This window comes from Nicotiana tabacum, chromosome 6 (genome assembly GCF_000715075.1).
Source record: "Nicotiana tabacum cultivar K326 chromosome 6, ASM71507v2, whole genome shotgun sequence".
NCBI lineage: Eukaryota > Viridiplantae > Streptophyta > Magnoliopsida > Solanales > Solanaceae > Nicotiana > Nicotiana tabacum.
The window spans coordinates 208,795,726-208,819,027 of NC_134085.1; positions in this window are offsets into that span (position 1 = coordinate 208,795,726).

Here is a 23,302-nt window from a genome sequence, read left to right on the forward strand (position 1 = left end):
AGCGAAATCCTTCCTTATTTTAAGAATATCCTTTAATGACTACCTTTTTATTATTACTAAGTTTGTCTATAAATATAAAATCAATATCTACATTCTTGAAAATAACATATTAAATAGAAGAGAAAAACAAATATTAACAGAAAGTAATAAAAATTATAATCATAAATACAACATGGAATTGTCAAAAAATAAAATAAAAAAATATAAAAAAAAAACTAATTATCCCATAGTTGGATTAAAATTCAAATTGTTAGTAAGACTTAAGCTTATTGAAACTAATTATTTACAAATACTGAAAATTGAAAGAAAAAAAAACTGGATTACTAAACCATATTTCTATAAAATTAAACAATTTAACCTTAACTAACTTTGTTTTAATTCACATCATGTCCTAATACTTGATTCGCAAACTAATTCATGTTTTAACTGAAATTAACTACATGATTCCGATTAACTTATCGTTGACGAAAAACCTTATGAATAAGGAACTTAGTCAATTTTTGTCAAACTGATTCAATAACGCCATTTTTTACGTTATTTTTTCTATTTTTTATTATTAAACAGTTTTAATTAGTAATCAGGCTTAATTATATTTCCTAATAATCTGGTTAAGGCGTTATTTAATATGTCGCTATAATATGCCTAGTTATGCCAAATGACAGTGATTTACAGAATAATAATACATGAATAACCTAAATACAATACAAAAAAAAAATAAACTAAATTAAAAATTTAACGCTCCATTCTTCATTTCAGCTTACAAAATGCCAAAATTACAGTTGTGTACCTGATATTGTCAATATAAGAAGAAGAAAGTCAGCAACGTAATACGTAACACAACAACAGCAACAATAACCAGCAATAACCAGTCAACGAAAATCCCAGTGACAGATTTGAAAATTTCAAAATAAAATCCAGGAATGCCGAAAATAACGGACAGAAACCAAGGGAAATTTTCAGATTTTTGAAAGGCTAGTTAATCTTCAACCCTTAATTTCTACACCTGTATACCAGAATATTTATTAGGTGTGTACTACTTTCTCTTCTAATTTTCAACTTTTTTTTTATTTTCTTTGTAAGTTTTTTCTTTTCTTGAGAGTTTCAATGTTTTTTCGGAATAAATGTTCAGCTCCTTTTTTTCTCTAATCTCTCTTTTTTTTCTGTCTGTCTCTCTATCTGATTTCAAAACTTCTACTTATATCTCATCCCATAAATCTTTTAATCAATTAAAATCAACCCATTTTCTCTACCAAACCCATTATCTTCCCATCATCCCCATTACATTAAATAAAGATATCACATCACCCCATTATATTTTGTCTCACATGCCTAACATAAAATAATGCAAGATTCCCCCCACTAAATTTTGTCTTGTCCCCCATTTATATTAAATAACCATATCACAACCCACCCCATTTCATTTTGTCCCCCATGCTTCAAATAAACAATTACAAAATGTACAATTCCTAAACTACCCCTCCGACACTATTGTAAATTACTATTTTACCCCCGAAAGTACTATAAATTACCAAACTACCCATCAGTTATAACACATCAATTAATCAAACTTAACCAAAATATAGACAATATGATTAATTTCTAACAATGTTCAAACAACAAATTTCATGAACATGAATTCTTCAACATTTCAACAACAAATCATATGAACATGATTTCTTCAACATTTCAACAACAAATCACATGAACACAAATTGAACAATAAATAACAACTAAAATTTGATTAAACAATATTTTAGCAACAAACAATCCTATTTTCGGATTCAACAACAACAACAAACAAGTATATTTAGATTTCTAAATTCAATAATATTGAACTTAAAATCAACTCTAACAACATTACAACAAACAATTCCTATATTAAACTTTAAACAAGATTATGAGACAAATTCAAGAAATAATCATAAATGATAAACAAGAAATCAAACTATACAAAATTCGGATTCAAGAACAATTAAACAAAGTATGGACATGAATTAAATTTATTTTGAACAAAAACAACATGACGGATTCAAATGATTAAACCAACATACTTCTCTATCACAACTAAATTCTTTTAGGCAAATAACAAAACAAAACCTAAGAAGAAACAATTATGAATTTAAACTTGAACTTTAACAATATTGACCATTTTTGGAAAATACATAAAATACATAAACCAAATTGAGGAAATAATTAGTTAAACTTTAATTTGTATCTAACTAACATTAAACTAACAACATTTACCTAAACAATAAAACAAACATGAAATAAACATGAAAAATTCACCAAATACTGAACAAGCTAGAAAATTATTTCAACGAAGAACAAACTAAACAAGAATTGAATCATTTATCGATTTTGGATCCAAAAAATACCAAACAAAAATATGGACGATAAATGAGATTCAAAAACCAACTAACCGGAAATGAAACGACGAACAACGACCAACCAACGACGAACTCGGACAGTGATCGACGACATCGACCAAAACTCATCCATGCGAACTCGACTGGACTGAAGCAGTAGCATCCGCTACTGCTGGACATCGGCGCTTGAACTGAATGACGAAGATGAAGCAGAAACAGTTGACGATGAAGAGAAATGGACGCAGCAGCAGCTTAATGAAGAAGCCATCGCGAACTCGACTGGACTGAAGCAGTAGCATCGCTACTGCTTGACATCGGAGCTTGAAATGGACGCAGCAGCAGCTCGGACGCAAGGAGGAGCAGCGGCGACGGTGTGGTTTGGACGATGAAGCAGCGGGCAGTCCATGGTCGAGCTTGAGCTCGTCAATGGAGAAACAACGCTGGGGCGATGGACTATCGTGGTGGTTGTGTCGTTTGGTTGTGTATGTGTGTGTGAGTGTGACGACGTGAGGGGGTGTTCATGGGGGAGGGTGGTCGACGTTGCAGGCTGGGGTTTGTGGGGGAGGCAGCCATGGATGGGGTGTTTTGGAGTTTTGAGGAAGAAGAAGGAAAATGAGGGGGGTGGCGGATGACTTAGTAGTTTTAGGGTTTTTTCTTTTTTCTTTTTTTTTTTGTTTTATTTTGTTTGTAAAATAATAGGGGTGTTGGGTTATGGACTGGGTCAACCCAGTTCGAAATGGACTGAGTTGTAGGGAAGATTGGGCCATTTTTTGGGCCTATGGCTTGAAATCGAAGAAGATGCCCAATTCCGACTTTCTTTATATTTTCGCTCTCTTTTCTTCTTTTATTTTTCTAAAACTAAATTATAAAAATACTTAAACTATTATTAAGAACTAAATTAAGTTATAAAAGCGCAAATTAACTCCCAACAACAATTAACGCACAATTAAGTATTAATTAAGCATAAAATTGTATATTTGGACATTAAATGCTAAAAATGCAAACGATGCCTTTTTTTGTAATTTTTAATTTTTGTAAAACAAATTTAATTACTATCAATTGTAGAATTAAATCCTACATGCAAAATGCGACATATTTTTGTATTTTTTATTAATTTAGCAAATAAACACGCACAGACAAATACAAATAATTATTCAAAATATCACAAAATTGCACACCAAAGAAAAATCATTTTATTTTTGAATTTTTTGGGAGTAATTCTCATATAGGGCAAAAATCACGTACTTACAGCTGCCCCTCTTTGCCCGGAGACACGAAGGGTTTTCGCGCAAAGATAAAGCGAGCGATTTTTGCCCATCCGAGTACTCTGTTGAAGCATTTTTTTTGAAAAAGATTTGACCGAACCTTTGCTTCAAAGGTTTCCTACATATTCTGGGCTAAATAGGAATCAGGTCAATGTAGTTCGGGAAGTCTTGGTAGCTGGGACTACAATGGGACTGCAATGTTACTATTATTGCATGCTACTTTTACTGTTTGCTGACCTCCTTATTACACCATGCTTAAAAAAATAAGAAGCTAGACTAAGCTAGAAATTACAGAATCTTATCTGTTTTCCCCCTTGCTCCGGTTGCCTTGCTTTTTGTCGGTTTGTGTTTCCTCTGGTGCCTTTTTACCAAGACTTCTGGCCCTTGGTTTTTTTTTTTTTTTTTTTTTTTTTTTTTTGTTCGGTCCGCTGGGGACATGGCTTTCTTCATTAAGCTTTTTGGCGGTTCCTCTGGGGACACGATTATCTTCATCAGATTCAGTAGGTTGGGCATGATTTAATGTTCACACACCATTTTTCAAGACGCGTCTTTTCTTTCTTTTGACTCATGCGCTTGAATTTGCGCTGGGACTTCTTGTTGCCACCTTCTGCCTTCCGGTATTGGGATTTTTATTGTTTCTTGCTGGGGATTCTTGTTGTAACCTTATGCCTTCCGGTGGGGTTACTGATTTCAAAATCTGCAGTATAAGACTGAAAAGTATTCCTCTCGTTATACAGGTGGGCGCCTGGACATGAAATGAAAATGTATACCCGCATTATACTGGTGGGCGACCTGGAAATGAAAAACTGAAATGTATGCCCGCATTATACTGGTGGGCGACCTAGAACAGAAATGAAAAGACAGAAATGTATTCCCGCATTATACTGGTGGGCGACCTAGAACATGAAATGAAAACATAAATGCATACCCGCATTATACTGGTGGGCGACCTAGAACATGAAATGAAAACATAAATGCATACCCGCATTATACTGGTGGGCGACCTAGAACATGAAATAAAAAGAGAAATTCATACCCGCATTATACTGGTGGGCGACCTAGAACATGAAATGAAAACATAAATGCATACCCGCATTATACTGGTGGGCGACCTAGAATCATGAAATGAAAACATAAATGCATACCCGCATTATACTGGTGGGCGACCTAGAACATGAAATGAAAACATAAATGCATACCCGCGTTATACTGGTGGGCGACCTAGAACATGAAATGAAAAGAGAAATGCATACCCGCATTATACTGGTGGGCGACCTAGAACATGAAATGAAAACATAAATGCATACCCGCATTATACTGGTGGGCGACCTAGAACATGAAATGAAAAGAGAAATGCATACCCGCATTATACTGGTGGGCGACCTAGAACATGAAATGAAAACATAAATGCATACCCGCATTATACTGGTGGGCGACCTAGAACATGAAATGAAAAGAGAAATGCATACCCGCATTATACTGGTGGGCGACCTAGAACATGAAATGAAAACATAAATGCATACCCGCATTATACTGGTGGGCGACCTAGAACATGAAATGAAAAGAGAAATGCATACCCGCATTATACTGGTGGGCGACCTAGAACATGAAATGAAAACATAAATGCATACCCGCATTATACTGGTGGGTGACCTAGAATATGAAATGAAAACATAAATGCATACCCGCATTATACTGGTGGGCGACCTAGAACATGAAATGAAAAGAGAAATGCATACCCGCATTATACTGGTGGGCGACCTAGAACATGAAATGGAAACATAAATGCATACCCGCATTATACTGGTGGGCGACCTAGAACATGAAATGAAAACATAAATGCATACCTGCATTATACTGGTGGGCGACCTAGAACATGAAATGAAAACATAAAATGTATTCCCGCATTATACTGGTGGGCGCCTAATTGGTAAAGAATAATTTGAATTTGTTTCCTCGATTCTCCGAGAAAATTTCCACTTGTGGCAGAAAATTTTCTGCCCCAATTCTGGCGATCTTTCTTATGGCGTATCTTTAGGCCATCATCAACACTTTATTTTCCTGTTCAAATCAAAGAAAATTTAGTTAGTTTTTTTTTTTTTGAAATATGGCGAGTGGTCATGTCACTCCTGATGGGGATGATTGTTCCCTTTCCCTTATTCCTGTTCGGCGTTCTCAAAACTTGTTGGGGATGATGTTATTTGCTGGGGATAACATTCTGCTGGGGATGGTTTTTCCATTTATCCCTTCACCATTTTGTATCTCAAAAATTTCTGGAGGTTATTTTGCCGAAGATGGATTTTCCTTTCCTCCCTTCCCATTCTGTGTTGTCCGACCACCTCGGAGCTTGGTCGATATTCGGTCGGAGTCCTCTGGGGATCGTCTTGGAACTTGGCCCACAATTTCCTCAACATGTTTTTTTTTCGGCTCTTCCCCGTACTTTCCTTGCCATTTTAGGACAGTATTATTCGGCCTGGCAACCAACGTCTTTTGTCTTATTGCCTTGTCTCTGGATTGCCCTTTTCACATTTTATGTTGTACCATTTTGGCAACTGGTAGTAAGCTCGGAAAGACCTTCCTTAAAACATAAATTTCTAGAAAAATTCTTTTAAACAAAGAAATGAAAAGATAGAAAAATGAGAAAATCTTTCTGGACAAATGATGGGAAAAAATGAACTTATCTGAGTGATATAACTGATTCCAACGATCATGTTGTGCATTCCGGATTAATCAACCCAGTCTATTTGTGTCGATCAAACTTTCTGATGTCTTCACTTGCTGGGGATAAATAGGTGCCCAATTCTTCGCAAAATGCGGATCTTTTCCGTCAATCTATCTTGTCGCCTTATAGTGCCCTTCGCGGGGTTTTCACTAACAAGGCTCTCTCATTTCTCACAACTCCCATCGCCTTATGGTGCCTGTGAAGGTTTTCACCGATAAGACTCTCTCATTTTGTATTTCTCAGCTTACGTCGCCTTATGGCGCCTGTGAAGGTTTTCGCCGATAAGACTCTCTTATCTTATTTTCTCAGTTTGGAATTGGAGTGTTGCCGATAAAATTTTTCTCTGCTGAGAATTCTTATGGCTATCAATTCTTTCAACTCATGATCCTCATTCAGTCGAGGATCGGCGTTTTATTCTTGGTTTTCATTTGCCTGTCTTAACACCTCTCGGATACTGATCGGGAGGTATTTTTTTTTTTGGACATCAATATAGGTTTTAGAAGAAAATGATATAAAATTCAAAATAACTTTGATGGGTAAAGTATTACAACTCTTGGAATCAAACTTTTTTTTTTCAAAATTTAGAAACATAATTTCTGCCCCAGTTTTCTTGCTTGGGGATTTTTCTTTTGATTTTTTTTCCTTTTTTTTGTTACCTTATGACCGAGCCGTGAGGCGCCTACGTATCCTCTTTGAGGAATCAGGTCGAACGTAGTTCACTGACTCCTTTGTTTTCTTGCGACCTTCAAAAAGTTTTTTTTTCATATATTTTTTCATATTTTTCATTAATGATTCCAAGAGAGGGGTATAAAAAGATAAGTATGGCTCAAAGGGGTAAAACAAAGGTTAAAAGTGTTTGGATAGAAGAAAGAATTGCCTCCGTTATTTCATTATCCGATAAGCACTAAGTAAAAACAAACAAATAAACAACAAAAGAAATTACACATAATATCTTTTGACTGCATCAGAATTGATAGCCATGTCGACGCATCTTCCTTCAACATCTGTCAGACGTAAAGCGCCATTGGATAATACTCTGGTCACAATATACGGCCCTTGCCAATTCGGGGCGAACTTGCCTTTTGCCTCAATCTGATGTGGGAGGATCTGTTTCAATACTTGTTTCCCTGCTTCAAATTTCCTGGGGCGCACCTTCTTATTATATGCTCTTGCCATTCTCTTCTGATGTAACTGTCCATGACATACTGCTGCCAATCTTTTTTCATCCATTAAACTCAGCTGCTCTAGTCGGGCTTTGACCCATTCATCATCGTCAATCCCGGCCTCAGCGATAATTCGAAGGGAAGGAATTTCAACTTCTGCTGGTATTACTGCTTCAGTTCCGTATACCAACAAATAAGGAGTCGCACCTATTGAAGTACGAACAGTAGTGCGGTATCCTAACAACGCAAATGGTAGCTTTTCATGCCATTATCTGGATCCTTCAATCATTTTCCTCAATATCTTCTTTATATTTTTGTTGGCTGCCTCAACTGCTCCATTCGCCTTGGGCCGATACGGGGTGGAATTACGGTGTGTAATCTTAAACTGTTCACATACTTCTCTCATCAAGTTCCTATTAAGATTATCACCATTGTCTGTGATTATTATTTTTGGGATCCCAAATCTACAAATGATATGGGAATGGACAAAATCCACCACTGCCTTCTTGGTTACAGACTTGAAAGTTTTGGCTTCAACCCACTTAGTGAAATAATCGATGGCTACCAGAATGAACCTGTGACCGTTTGAAGCTACCGGCTCGATAGGCCCAATGACATCCATGCCCCATGCCACAAATGGCCATGGTGCGGACATTGTGTGCAATTCCGTTGGTGGAGAATGAATCAGATCTCCATGTATCTGACACTGATGGCATTTTCGTACGAAACTGATACAATCATGCTCCATAGTGAGCCAATAATATCCCGCTCGCAGAATCTTCTTTGCCAACACATATCCGCTCATATGGGGCCCACAGACTCCAGTATGTACCTCTGTCATCACTATCGTGGCTTGACCTGCATCAATACATCTCAGCAATCCCAGATCTGGGGTTCTTTTGTACAACATTCCTCCACTGAGGAAAAATCCATTTGCCAGTCGTCGAATGGCTCTCTTTTGATCTCCGGTTGCCTGCTCTGGGTATATCCCCATCCTGAGGTATTCCTTGATATCATAAAACCATGGCTCGCCATCCATTTCTTCTTCTATTATGTTGCAGTAGGCATGCTGATCACGAACCTGAATATACAACGGGTCAACATGGATTTTGTCTGGATGGTGCAACATCGATGCTAAAGTGGCCAAAGCATCGGCAACCTCATTGTGAACTCTCGGGATGTGTCTGAACTCCACTGATCGAAATCGCTTGCTCAGATCGTGCAAACATTGTCGATATGGTATAAGCTTCAAATCCCGTGTTTCCCATTCACCCTGGATCTGATGTACTAGGAGGTCCGAGTCTCCCAAGACCAAGACGTCCTGAACATCCATGTCTGCAGCCAATCGTAGGCCCAAAATGCATGCCTCATATTCAGCCATGTTGTTGGTACAATAGAAACGTAGCTGAGCTGTAACAGGATAGTGATGTCCTGTTTCTGAAATAAGTACTGCTCCTACTCCAACTCCTTTTGCATTAGCAGCCCCGTCAAAGAAAAGCTTCCACCCTGGTTCCTCATTCAGTTCTAACTCCTCTATATGTATCACTTCTTCATCTGGAAAATACGTCCTCAAAGGCTCGTATTCTTCATCAATAGGATTCTCAGCCAAGTGATCGGCCAATGCTTGGGCTTTCATGGCCGTCCTCGTCACATAGACAATGTCGAACTCTGTGAGTAATATCTGCCATTTTGCCAATCTTCCTGTGGGCATAGGCTTCTGGAAAATATACTTTAATTGATCCAGACGTGAAATAAGGTAAGTAGTATGTGATGACAGATAATGCTTAAACTTCTGTGCTACCCAAGTTAGAGCACAACATGTCTTCTCAAGTTGAGTGTACTTATTCTCATAGACTGTAAACTTCTTGCTGAGATAATAGATGGCTTGCTCTTTTCTTCCTGTGATGTCGTGTTGACCCAACACGCAACCAAACGAATGATCCAGGACCGTTAGATAAAGGATTAATGGCCTCCCCGACTCAGGTGGAACCAATACAGGTGGATTGGATAAATAACCTTTGATTTGGTCAAATGCCTCCTGACATTCTGCCGTCCATTCTATCGCGGCATCTTTCCTCAGCAATCGAAAGATGGGTTCACAAGTTGTTGTGAGCTGAGCGATGAATCTGCTGATATAGTTCAACCTTCCCAACAGACTCATTACTTCTGTTTTGTTCCTCGGTGGCGGCAATTCCTGGATGGATTTGATCTTTGATGGATCCAACTCAATGCCTCGCCGACTGACGATAAATCCTAACAGCTTTCCAGATGGAACACCAAATGCACATTTGGCTGGGTTGAGCTTAATGTCGTACCTTCGAAGTCTTTGGAAAAACTTCCTAAGGTCTGCTACGTGGTCTTCCTGACGCTTGGATTTGATGATCACATCATCTACGTACACTTCGATCTCTTTGTGTATCATATCATGGAACACAGTAGTCATTGCTCTCATGTACGTTGCCCCAGCGTTCTTCAAACCGAATGGCATTACCCGATAACAATAAGTCCCCCATGGCGTAATGAAAGCTGTTTTCTCCGCATCTTCTTCATCCATCAAAATCTGATGATACCCAGCGTAGCAATCGACAAAGGAGCCGATTTCTCGCCTGGCGCAATTGTCGATCAAGATATGGATATTGGGCAATGGAAAGTTATCCTTTGGGCTTGCCCTGTTCAGATTACGGTAGTCGACGCATACCCTGATCTTCCCATCTTTCTTTGGTACTGGCACCACATTAGCCAGCCAATCAGGATATCGAGAGACCCGAATAACCTTTGCTTGCAGCTGCTTGGTTACTTCTTCTTTAATCTTCACACTAATATCTGTCTTGAACTTCCTCAGTTTCTGCTTGACGGGAAGGCATGCCGGGTCAATGGGCAATTTATGAACCACTAGCTTGGTGCTTAAACCCGGCATGTCGTCATACGACCATGCAAAAACATCTTTAAACTCAATGAGTGCTTTGATTAATTCTTCCCTGATGCCAGGCTCAATGTGGATGCTGATTTTGGTTTCTCGGACATTATCCGCATCCCCTAGATTTACAGCCTCGGTGTCATTCAGATTAGGCTTGGGTTTCTCTTCAAATTGGCATAGTTCTCGGTTTATTTCTTCGAAGGCTTTATCCTCATCATATTCAGACTCATCGTCATAATCGATCTCTTGTATCATTAAATCAGAGTCAGATTGATTTATTAGACTAGGTCAAAGATCCGTCGTGCATGCCATGTCATTAGAACCAGTAAAAAGAGAACTGTTCAGAAAGAGAAAAGAATAAAACAAAATTAAAATGAGACAAGAAAAAGAATTTTATTAAAATGCGGGGTAATAGGGTTCACACTTTTACAAGACAAAATAAGATTTGGATTACACACTGAATAATCCGAAAAACAAGAAAGCAAAAATCAAAGCCTACTACCAGGACTCTCCCCGAGTAGGAAGAGGAGTAACCGTCCAATTGTTGGTTTTGGCCTTAGGCCCCTTAAACTGTATGTCTGTTCCACTGGAACCCTCTCCGACTTCTACCATATTGACATCAGTGAACAATCTTTCGAAGCTCTGATTCAAATCCCCGTCAATCCCAATCAATGGCCCGAGAACTTTCGGGACCGGTGACCCCTTGGCGCTTGCTCTAACAAAAGATCTTGAGAGACATGGCACAGGTTTGGGAAGAAACCAAACTTTCTTCTTCATTTTCCGCGCTCGCTTTACATCTGCCGCAGTCGGTTTGAACCCCAACCCAAAGGTCTCCAAATTCTTGGGCAAGGAAACAAGTTGAACAATTCCCTGAAGTTCAGCTCCCAAGCCTTTTCCTGGCATAAACCCATTACCCAGCATTTCTGAAACCATCATAACCGTTGCGGAAGCTATCCTAGGATGCTGAATGATTTCACCCTCGGGGATCTTGCTTGCCGACACTGCATCAAAAATCTGGTAGACCCAGGGACCTTTGTCATCATTGGTCTCTATGAAGGGTACAATGGCGCCTCCTACGGTGCACGCAGTGTCCTCGCCGTGCAACACGACCTCTTGTCTATCCCACTCGAACTTGACCATCTGATGCAAGGTGGATGGCACTGCTTTGGCTGCATGGATCCACGGTCGTCCCAATAGAAGGTTATAAGATACCGTAGCATCGAATACCTGGAATTCCATGGTAAACTGGACTGGACCGATGGTCAACTCAAGTACAATATCCCCCATGGTGGTTGTTCCATTTCCGTCAAATCCTCGGACGCAAATACTATTCTTGTGGATTCTTCCGTGGTCGATCTTTAACTGGTTCAGGGTGGATAATGGACAAATATTGGCACTTGAGCCGTTATCCACCAATGCCCGAGTAACTGCCGAATCTTCACATTTGACAGTTAGGTAGAGAGCTTTATTATGCTCCGTGCCCTCCACTGGCAGATCATCATCTGAAAATGTTACCTTGTTCACCTCGAAAATTTTGTTGGCAATCGTTTCCAGGTGATTTACAGAAATCTCGTTGGGCACATGAGCTTCATTCAGTATCTTCATCAGGGCCCGACGATGTTCATCCGAATGGATTAGTAATGATAGCAGTGAGATCTGGGCCGGTGTTTTCTTCAACTGTTCGACCACGGAGTAATCCTGCACTTTCATCTTCTTTAAGAAATCCTCAGCTTCTTCTTCTGACACAGGTTTCTTTGTTGCAGCTGGATTGGGTCTTCTCAACTCCACCGGAGCAAAACACCGTCCTGATCGAGTCAGTCCCTGCGCCTCACAACTATTCTCCTCCACTTGTTGTCCCTTGTACATCACCACTGCCTTCTCGTACTTCCAAGGCACGGCCTTGCTATCAATCACTGGTGTTTGGACTACTGGTTTTATGATGACCGGTTACCTGCAGACCCCCTTCACAACAACCACGGGTGCAGATGATGCTCCCGTTATTACCAACTTGGCTGGTTCTAGTTTCCTTGTAGCGGCATATGGATTCTTCCCCAATATCACCACTGGCTTGACATCTTCCCCCTTCAACTGTACCCCTGCTTCCTCATCGATCGATTTTTCTTTCGGAGTGGCACGGATCATCATCACTGTCTGTGAGGGTTTCTTCGGCTCCCCTCCTTTGTGCACAAGCTCGATCATGTGAGCTTCAGGGTGCTTTGGCAATGGGTTCTGGTTAATGTTGGGTGCCTCCGGTGCCTGTACCTCGATCTTGTTGGTATCAATAAGATCTTGTATTGCATGTTTCAGCCTCCAACATTTCTCGGTATCATGTCCGGGAACTCCCGAACAATATTCATATCTTACCGAGTGATCCATATTTTGGGGTAAGGGATTTGGTAATCTAGGCTCAACAGGATTTAATAAACCCAACTACCTCAATTTGTGGAACAAGGCAATATAAGTTTCCCCCAACTCAGTAAAAGTTCTTTGCATCTGCAATCTTTCATTTCTGGAGGCCGGATTTCCCCTGAAACCCATCCCTGGAGGGTTCCTGTAGGCTCTTGGTGGTGGATAGGTGTTTTGTGGTGGTGGGTATGTGTTATGTGGAGGTGGGTATGTATTGTGGGGAACCGGCGCGCGCCATTGTGGGCGAACCGGAGGTTGGGTGTATGTCTGGGCTTGATGGACGGTGAAATGTTGTTCTTGTGGTTGGTAGTAGGGTTGTGGAGGGTAATTTGGAATGTGTGGGTAGTTTAGACGATGGGGTCTGGGTTGGTAATGAGAGGAAGGACCTCTAGATCTGGACCAATTGTCGGCCTCTAATGTCGTGACCTCCTCTCTCCTTTTCTTCCCGAGCGCACCTCCCGTGCCGCTCTGAATGGCCTGAGTTGTTGCCTTAATTGCCGAATAACTCAGGATCTTATTGGACTTAAGTCCCTCTTCTATCATACCTCCCATTTTCACCACTTCACTAAATAATTTGCCAACTGACATCACCAAGTGACTAAAGTAAGTTGGCTCGAGAGTTTGTAAGAAGTAATCCACCATTTCTCCTTCTCTCATTGGGGGATCAACTCTGGCTGTCTGTTCTCTCCATCGGAACCCAAATTCCCGGAAGCTCTCTCCGGGTTTCTTCTCGAGCTTTAGCAATGTGAGACGGTCTGGGACTATCTCAAGGTTGTATTGGAAATGTCCTGCGAAAGCCTGTGCCAAGTCATCCCAGGTGTACCACCTGCTCGGATCTTGTCTTGTATACCACTCTAATGCCGACCCGCTCAAACTCTGGCCAAAGTAAGCTATCAATAGCTCATCTTTGCCCCCTGCTCCCCTCATTTTGCTACAAAAACCCCGTAGATGTGCCATAGGATCGCCATGCCCTTCGTATAAATCGAACTTGGGCATCTTGAACCCTGCTGGTAATTGAACGTCAGGGAAAGGGCATAGATCCTTGTAAGCCACGCTGACCTGGTTACCTAACCCGTGTATGTTCCTGAAGGATTGCTCCAGGCTTTTAAATTTCCGCATCACCTCGTCCTGCTCTGGGCTCTTAGCCGGCTTTTCAATCTCCGCCGGGACCTCAAAGTGGGGATTATAAGTATGTGGCTCGGGTGCTTTGAATGTGAGTTCAGGGGGGTAATATTGTGTATCGTGAGCCTGAAATAGTGGCTCACTAGATGATCTGTGCAATGGGGCTGGGGGAGGTGCCACAAAGACGGGAACATTTGGTGGAGGAGGGTTTTGAGTGGGTGGTGGAGCTTGGGAATCATAAGCCTCTCTTCCCTGATAATAGTGATGGCTTGGGAAACTTGTTGAAGGATCGGGAGAGGGGTATTCCGGCGTGTGTACTGGTTGGAGGGTAGGAGTAACGGGTAGTTCTTGCCCCTTCTAGGAAGGCTATCTGCATTTCATTCATTTCTAGCCTCATTTTTTCCATTTTCTCCAGGGCTTCCTTCAGCATCTGATTGGCCGTTTTTTCTGACTCAACGCTGTTGTCTGACCCAGTCATGCTTTCTGGTATAGGACCTTTTGATCTTGTTTGATAATGGTACGGTGCCAGTACGCTCTAACAACTAACTGATATTGATTGGAAAAACAACAAACTTGTCAGTGTTAGAGTCTTAACAGATATTGTAATTGCACGTTAGGGGGATGCAATGCTCCTAGGCAGTTAATCATTTCTAACATGTTTTTGCTCTGACCGCATGCATCATCCCGGCTTATTTTTGCTCTGACAAATATATATTTTTTTTTTTTTTTTTTTTATAATTACGGTCGAATCCTATAGAGATTGCCTACGTATCGTGACCCCGCATGAATCAGACCAAGCGTAGTTCGTGCCATAAGACCAAAGTTTTTTTATTATTATTTTTTTACTCAAAATAATGCTATTAAAAGCCATCACAAAAAAATACAGACTTCATATATATATATATATATATATATATATATATATATATATATATATATATATATATTTTGAGAATGTTTGAAAAAAAACATATGGGTAGACAACAGACTCGAAAAACAAACAAGTGCAAGATTGAACTAGGGATACATTAAAGCTTTGAATTTTGGTGCCCGCGAGGCATCATTCGGCCTTTCCGCGGGCTTGGGGGCCAGGCTTCTTTGCAAGCTTTTTAGTTCCTCCATGATCTGATGGACATAACCCATGACTGAGGCAAAAAGGATATCACGAGGCATCTCTTCACATGTTAGGCACTTCGTGGTGATATAGCGCCCTATCTCATTGATCCTACCCCTGATTCTATCCCTCTCTATGCACAGCGGTTCTATCCGTTGATTCTTTAGTCCCAATATTCGAGTATTGTCAATGAGCTGCTCTTGGAACCTCTCTATTTGTTCTTCCATCCGGGCTATAGACTCATAGCAGCGTTCTCTATCTGTTCTAGCATCCCAGGCTTGTTTGAGGACCCGATTATTGAGAATGGAGTTTATCTCTCTCAATGTCGCAACACTCATTTCGTAGTCCCTTTTTACTTGCCATAGGTGCTCTCTCCGTGATGTTGTAACTGTGGCCCACCTGACCCGCATTCTTGTTATACAAGCCTTGGATCTCTCCAAGTCTTCTCGGATTTTGCTGACTTGATTTCTCAATTCCGCTATCAACCTTTCATCAGAGCGACGTTTCTGTCGGTCGCTATCACTCTTACCGACTTGGCGAATTCGGGCTTTCAGTGCCTGGTTTTCTTTGGCTAATTTGTTCTTTTCACCCTGCTCTGAGGCTACTTGAACGTTGTTTTCAAACATAATCCTTTCAATTTGTCGCTTCAGCTTCCCGATTTCAACCCGGTAGCCTTCCTCTCTCACTAACCAGCCCCACTGTTCCTGCGAATCATCCGTAAATTGTTGGACGTGAGCTCTTTTAGCAGGCCTCTGACGAATCTGGAACCTTTTCCCGAACCAAACATCGTATTTTGGGTCTACCTCACCCTTAGCCAGCTCTCGAACCATAGTCTTGGGTTCAAGGAATCTACATTCGTGCCACGACTTTCTAATTTTTCCTTCGGGGAACACGACTCTTGGACTCAACTCAATGGCGTGCTTGCTTAGATCCTCATCAGTGGGAATTACCTGAAATCTTCCTAGTTGGCGCAGTACCCGATGAGGAGCATATGGCTGGATGCTACGAAGTCCCATCAAAAGAACATGACATTCCTCGGCCGCCATGTATATTACCTCAGTATCATTCAACCACCCAAATGCCCATTCAACTTGGTCGGCTGTTGTTGACCTCAATTGTGCAAGCCATGCTTCGACGCCTTCGGGAAATATGACGCCTGTCATTCGTTTCTCAAAGCCGCTAATGCAGTTTCTCTCAGTCAACCTGTGGTTCATGTATCCCACTCGGTGATGGAGGTGTTCTTGCATCCACAGCTGGAGTAACAGATTGCATCCCTGAAAGAACTTGCCTCCTTCTCGGCATATAGTTAAAGCTCGGTAGATTTCGGACAAAATCAAAGGAACCACAGTACTGTCGGTTCTTTTGATTGCAATATCGGCCATCCCTACAAGGCCTATCTCTATTTTTTTATCTTTGCGGGGACAGACCACAACTCCCAGAAATGCTGTGATAAATGCCAAAGTACGTCTTGTTTCCCACTTGATTCTGTTCCCAGTGTGAATTAATCCGAGGTTTGGTTCTTCCAAACCCTGAGGAATTCCGTACCGTTGATACAAGAATTGGAGAGTACAACATCCCTTCGACAAATCATCATTCTGCACCTTCCGACTAATGCTTAGCAAATCCAAGAACGCGTGCGGAGATACTGGTCTTGGTGAAAGTAAATACTGCCCTCTTAGTTTCCCATTCAACCCCGCATATCCGGCGACTTCCTCTAGTGTAGGTGAAAGTTCAAAGTCAGCAAAACGGAATACGTTGCGGGTTGGGTCCCAGAACGGTATTAGAGCCTCGATGATATCTGTCCTTGGCTTGATATTCAACAGATCGACAAAACCTCCCAAAACTCTTTCCACTATCTTTATACTATCTTTTTCCATATCATTCCACCACATGTGGAGTTGCAAAGGGACCTCGCTACAGACTGAGAATGGTTTATTTTGACTTGTGCTCATCCTGCACATTTATTATAGTGATTAAAGAAGGAAAAACTTTTATTTGACTTAAAAACTATCTATATTCTAAAGAAATATTTTTTGGATTTTAATTTTCTTTTTTTTTTGAAAAAACTTTTAAGGAGAAAGGAAATATTTTTGAACTATTATTCTGAATTTATGAAAGAAATACTACAGAAAAAAATATTTTTGAATTTTCTTTTGAATATCTTTTAAACAAATAATTGGGATTTTGAGATTAAAAGGAAATATTATTATTTATTTTTTTTTAAAAAAAATTGAGGTCTAAAAGAAAAACTTTCTAAAGAAGTGAGTAATGTTAAATATTTTTGGATTTTTTTTTGAATACGGTGAGCCGAAACCAAAGAGGTTTGCCTCTGATATCATATCCGGTGAGAATCAGACCCGCGTAGTTCAGGCTATAAACTAACTAATTTTTGAAAACAAACAAATTTTTCCTTTTTCTTTTATAGCAAAAAAAAACTATTTTCATTTTTCATTTTTTTTTTGAAAATAAAGCAAATTAAAATAAAAGACTTATTCCTACACACTTTCTGCTTTCTAGGCAAACAAACAATTCTAAAAGTAAAAATATATATGTTTTTTTTTTCAAAATTTCGGCAGCATTTCGACAGTACTTGGACACTGATTTTTCTAAATTAATCATCTAACTCTCCACTTGCTATTTTTATTTTATTTTATTTTAAATTATTATTATTATTATTATTATTATTATTATTTTACACTCCCGAGACTCAGAAGCCGGTCAACATGCAAGACCGAGCAAATAAATGCACATAAAACAAATAAGATGCATCAGGATGGTCTTTATTTCAGGTTGCTAGCCCTAGACGGACTCAACCCCTGTGTTGAGTCCCCTAAGTCAAAATGCACATGATGCAAATAAGCGTTCCTATTAGGGATCCGGCATGAAGCTGAGTTATTCTAGGTTCAGAACTTGGGTGTTTGTTCTAGACCTGGCTTACCCGAGCGGACAGCTCGAGCCGAGGGGGAGGCAGCGTACCGGGAATACAGAAGTTTCACCGGCTTTGCAACTTATCCAACCTCGTTCTAAATTGGGAATTTAGACACTATACAGAAAAGAAGTCACACGAAGTGCACCCTTCTTCATGATTTAGAAGACTTAGAGAGGAGATGGGTTTCGGCACTGCTTATATACAGTTCACATAAGATCAAAGCGGTAAAAGCAGTTAATTAGCACATTAAGCACAGATCATGTAACAAAATCAAACGAAGCCAAATACAACAATTATTCCAAGCTCGAATTCTGAACCCTGAACCAGAGATTCTGGGTCCGTTCCCCAGCAGAGTCGCCAGAGCTGTCACACCTCCTTTTTCCGACCCCGCGAAGGGCGTAGGAGTTTTTTCCAATTAAAGGACAATCGAAACGGGATTTATTTATTTCAGAGTCGCCACTTGGGAGATTTAGGGTGTCCCAAGTCACCAATTTTAATCCCGAATCGAGGAAAAGAATGACTCCATATTACAGTATGCGTACCAGAAATCCGGATAAGGAATTCTGTTAACCCGGGAGAAGGTGTTAGGCATTCCCGAGTTCCGTGATTCTAGCATGGTCGCTCAATTGTCATATTTGGCTTATTTATCTGATTTTAATACAATTATGAACCGATGTGCCAATTTTAACTTTTTACCACTTTATTATTATTATTTTTTAAAAAAAAATAAAAATTGTGAACATCGTTTAAAACATGTCTTTGGATTACGTCACATAAAATGCACCCGCAATCCGGAACACATTTTTATTCAATGTTTTAGGATTTAGATTTGGGTCGCATGAAATGCGCATCCGAGTTTAAGAAGGTAAAATTAATTAAATCGCGCCTAAAGAGTCTAGCGCGTCATTATCTTTGGGGAAGGAAGTGAAATTCACTAAACAATCCATCCCAGATTCTAAGTAATTTTTTTTAAAATAATTAAATAAATAAATGAGATTGGAGAATCCTGTAAATTTTTGTATTATTTACATCTATTTATTTTTAGCGAAATCCTTCCTTATTTTAAGAATATCCTTTAATGACTACCTTTTTATTATTACTAAGTTTGTCTATAAATATAAAATCAATATCTACATTCTTGAAAATAACATATTAAATAGAAGAGAAAAACAAATATTAACAGAAAGTAATAAAAATTATAATCATAAATACAACATGGAATTGTCAAAAAATAAAATAAAAAAAAATAAAAAAAACTAATTATCCCATAGTTGGATTAAAATTCAAATTGTTAGTAAGACTTAAGCTTATTGAAACTAATTATTTACAAATACTGAAAATTGAAAGAAAAAAAAAACTTGATTACTAAACCATATTTCTAAAAAAATTAAACAATTTAACCTTAACTAACTTTGTTTTAATTCACATCATGTCCTAATACTTGATTCGCAAACTAATTCATGTTTTAACTGAAATTAACTACATGATTCCGATTAACTTATCGTTGACGAAAAACCTTATGAATAAGGAACTTAGTCAATTTTTGCCAAACTGATTCAATAACGCCATTTTTACGTTATGTCTTCTATTTTTTTATTATTAAACAGTTTTAATTAGTAATCAGGCTTAAATATATTTCCTAATAATCTGGTTAAGGCGTTATTTAATATGTCGCTATAATGTGCCTAGTTATGCCAAATGACAGTGATTTACAGAATAATAATACATGAATAACCTAAATACAATACAAAAAAAAATTAAACTAAATTAAAAATTTAACACTCCATTCTTCATTTCAGCTTACAAAATGCCAAAATTACAGTTGTGTACCTGATATTGTCAATATAAGAAGAAGAAAGTCAGCAACGTAATACGTAACACAGCAACAGCAACAATAACCAGCAATAACCAGTCAACGAAAATCCCAGTGACAGATTTGAAAAATTCAAAATAAAATCCAGGAATGCCGAAAATAACGGACATAAACTAAGGGAAATTTTCAGATTTTTGAAAGGCTAGTTAATCTTCAACCCTTAATTTCTACACCTGTATACCAAAATATTTATCAGGTGTGTACTACTTTCTCTTCTAATTTTCAACTTTTTTTTTTTATTTTCTTTGTAGGTTTTTTCTTTTCTTGAGAGTTTCAATGTTTTTTCGGAATAAATGTTCAGCTCCTTTTTTTCTCTAATCTCTCTTTTTTTTCTGTCTGTCTCTCTATCTGATTTCAAGACTTCTACTTATATCCCATCCCATAAATCTTTTAATCAATTAAAATCAACCCATTTTCTCTACCAAACCAATTATCTTCCCACTCATCCCCATTACATTAAATAAAAATATCACACCACCCCATTATATTTTGTCCCCCATGCCTAACATAAAATAATGCAAGATTTCCCCCACTAAATTTTGTCTTGTCCCCCCTTTATATTAAATAACCATATCACAACCCACCCCATTTCATTTTGTCCCCCATGCTTCAAATAAATAATTACAAAATGTACAATTCCTAAACTACCCCTCCGACCCTATTGCAAATTACTATTTTACCCCCGAAAGTACTATAAATTACCAAACTACCCATCAACTATAACACATCAATTAATCAAACTTAATCAAAATATAGACAATATGATTAATTTCTAACAATGTTCAAACAACAAATTTCATGAACATGAATTCTTCAACATTTCAACAACAAATCACATGAACATGATTTCTTCAACATTTCAACAACAAATCACATGAACACAAATTGAACAATAAAGAACAACTAAAATTTGATTAAACAATATTTTAGCAACAAACAATCCTATTTTCGGATTCAACAACAACAACAAACAAGTATATTTAGATTTCTAAATTCAATAATATTGAACTTAAAATCAACTCTAACAACATTACAACAAACAATTCCTATATTAAACTTTAAACAAGATTATGAGACAAATTCAAGAAATAATCATAAATGATAAACAAGAAATCAAACTATACAAAATTCGGATTCAAGAACAATTAAACAAAGTATGGACATGAATTAAATTTATTTTGAACAAAAACAACATGACGGATTCAAATGATTAAACCAACATACTTCTCTATCACAACTAAATTCTTTTAGGCAAATAACAAAACAAAACCTAAGAAGAAACAATTATGAATTTAAACTTGAATTTTAACAATATTGACCATTTTTGGAAAATACATAAAATACATAAAACAAATTGAGGAAACAATTAGTTAAACTTTAATTTGTATCTAACTAACATTAAACTAACAACATTTACCTAAACAATAAAACAAACATGAAATAAACATGAAAAATTCACCAAATAATGAACAAACTAGAAAATTATTTCAACGAAGAACAAACTAGACAAGAATTGAATCATTTATCGATTTTGGATCCAAAAAATACCAAACAAAAATATGGACGATAAATGAGATTCAAAAACCAACTAACCGGAAATGAAACGACGAACAACGACCAACCAACGACGAACTCGGACAGTGATCGACGACATCGACCAAAACTCATCCACGCGAACTCGACTGGACTGAAGCAGTAGCATCCGCTACTGCTGGACATCGGCGCTTGAACTGAATGACGAAGATGAAGCAGAAACAGTTGACGATGAAGAGAAATGGACGCAGCAGCAGCTTAATGAAGAAGCCATCGCGAACTCGACTGGATTGAAGCAGTAGCATCGCTACTGCTTGTCATCGGAGCTTGAAATGGACGCAGCAGCAGCTCGGACGCGAGTAGGAGCAGCGGCGACGGTGTGGTTTGGACGATGAAGCAGCGGGCAGTCCATGGTCGAGCTTGAGCTCGTCAATGGAGAAACAACGCTGGGGCGATGGACTATCGTGGTGGTTGTGTCGTTTGGTTGTGTATGTGTGTGTGAGTGTGACGACGTGAGGGGGTGTTCGTGGGGGAGGGTGGTCGACGTTGCAGGCTGGGGTTTGTGGGGGGAGGCAGCCATGGATGGGGTGTTTTGGAGTTTTGAGGAAGAAGAAGGAAAATGAGGGGGGGGGTGGCGGATGACTTAGTAGTTTTAGGGTTTTTTCTTCTTTCTTTTTTTTTGTTTTTGTTTTTTTTGTTTATAAAATAATAGGGGTGTTGGGTTATGGACTGGGTCAACCCAGTTCGAAATGGACTGGGTTGTAGGGAAGATTGGGCCATTTTTTGGGCCTATGGCTTGAAATCGTAGAAGAGGCCCAATTCCGACTTTCTTTATATTTTCGCTCTCTTTTCTTCTTTTATTTTTCTAAAACTAAATTATAAAAATACTTAAACTATTATTAAGAACTAAATTAAGTTATAAAAGCGCAAATTAACTCCCAACAAAAATTAACGCACAATTAAGTATTAATTAAGCATAAAATTGTATATTTGGACATTAAATGCTAAAAATGCAAACGATGCCTATTTTTGTAATTTTTAATTTTTGTAAAACAAATTTAATTACTATCAATTGTAGAATTAAATCCTACATGCAAAATGCAACATATTTTTGTATTTTTTATTAATTTAGCAAATAAACACGCACAGACAAATACAAATAATTATTCAAAATATCACAAAATTGCACAACAAAGAAAAATCATTTTATTTTGAATTTTTTGGGAGTAATTCTCATATAGGGCAAAAATCACGTGCTTACACATGGAAAGAAAGTATTTTTTTTAAACAAAAAAATATTTTCTTATATCATGAAAAAAAACTCATTTGTTGAAATGAAAAAAAAAATCTATCCATAACATGAAAAGAAAGTACTATTAATAATATTTTTATTTAGGGTGAGGGTGGGTGGGTAGGTGGGGGTAGAGCGGGAGTTGGGATTGGGTGGGTGGGGGTGGGTTGGCGGGGATGGGAATACGGTGAGGAGGGTTGAGAATTATAATTAAGTATAAAGATGACCATTCTGTTTTATAATTGGGTGTGTTTGGCATGAAGGAAAATGTTTTCCATGGAAAAAAAATTCATGAAAAATGAGTGATTTTATCACTTATTTTTCCTTGTTTGGTTGGTGAGTGTAAAATATTTTCTAGCGTTTGGTTAGAGAGTAGAAAATATTTTTTATGCTACTCTTCTCACCCACTCCCCCAAGTCTCTAAAAATTCATAAAACCCAAAGGAACTAATGTGTTGCTTTACTTTTTTACGGAAAAAAAAAACATTAAAATTTGTGCTCCATAACTAAAAAGAAAATACTCTTTTTTGGTTGAAAAAGAAACTACTATTTCTACAACATGAAATTAAAGTACTCATTTTATTGAAATAAAAGAAATACTT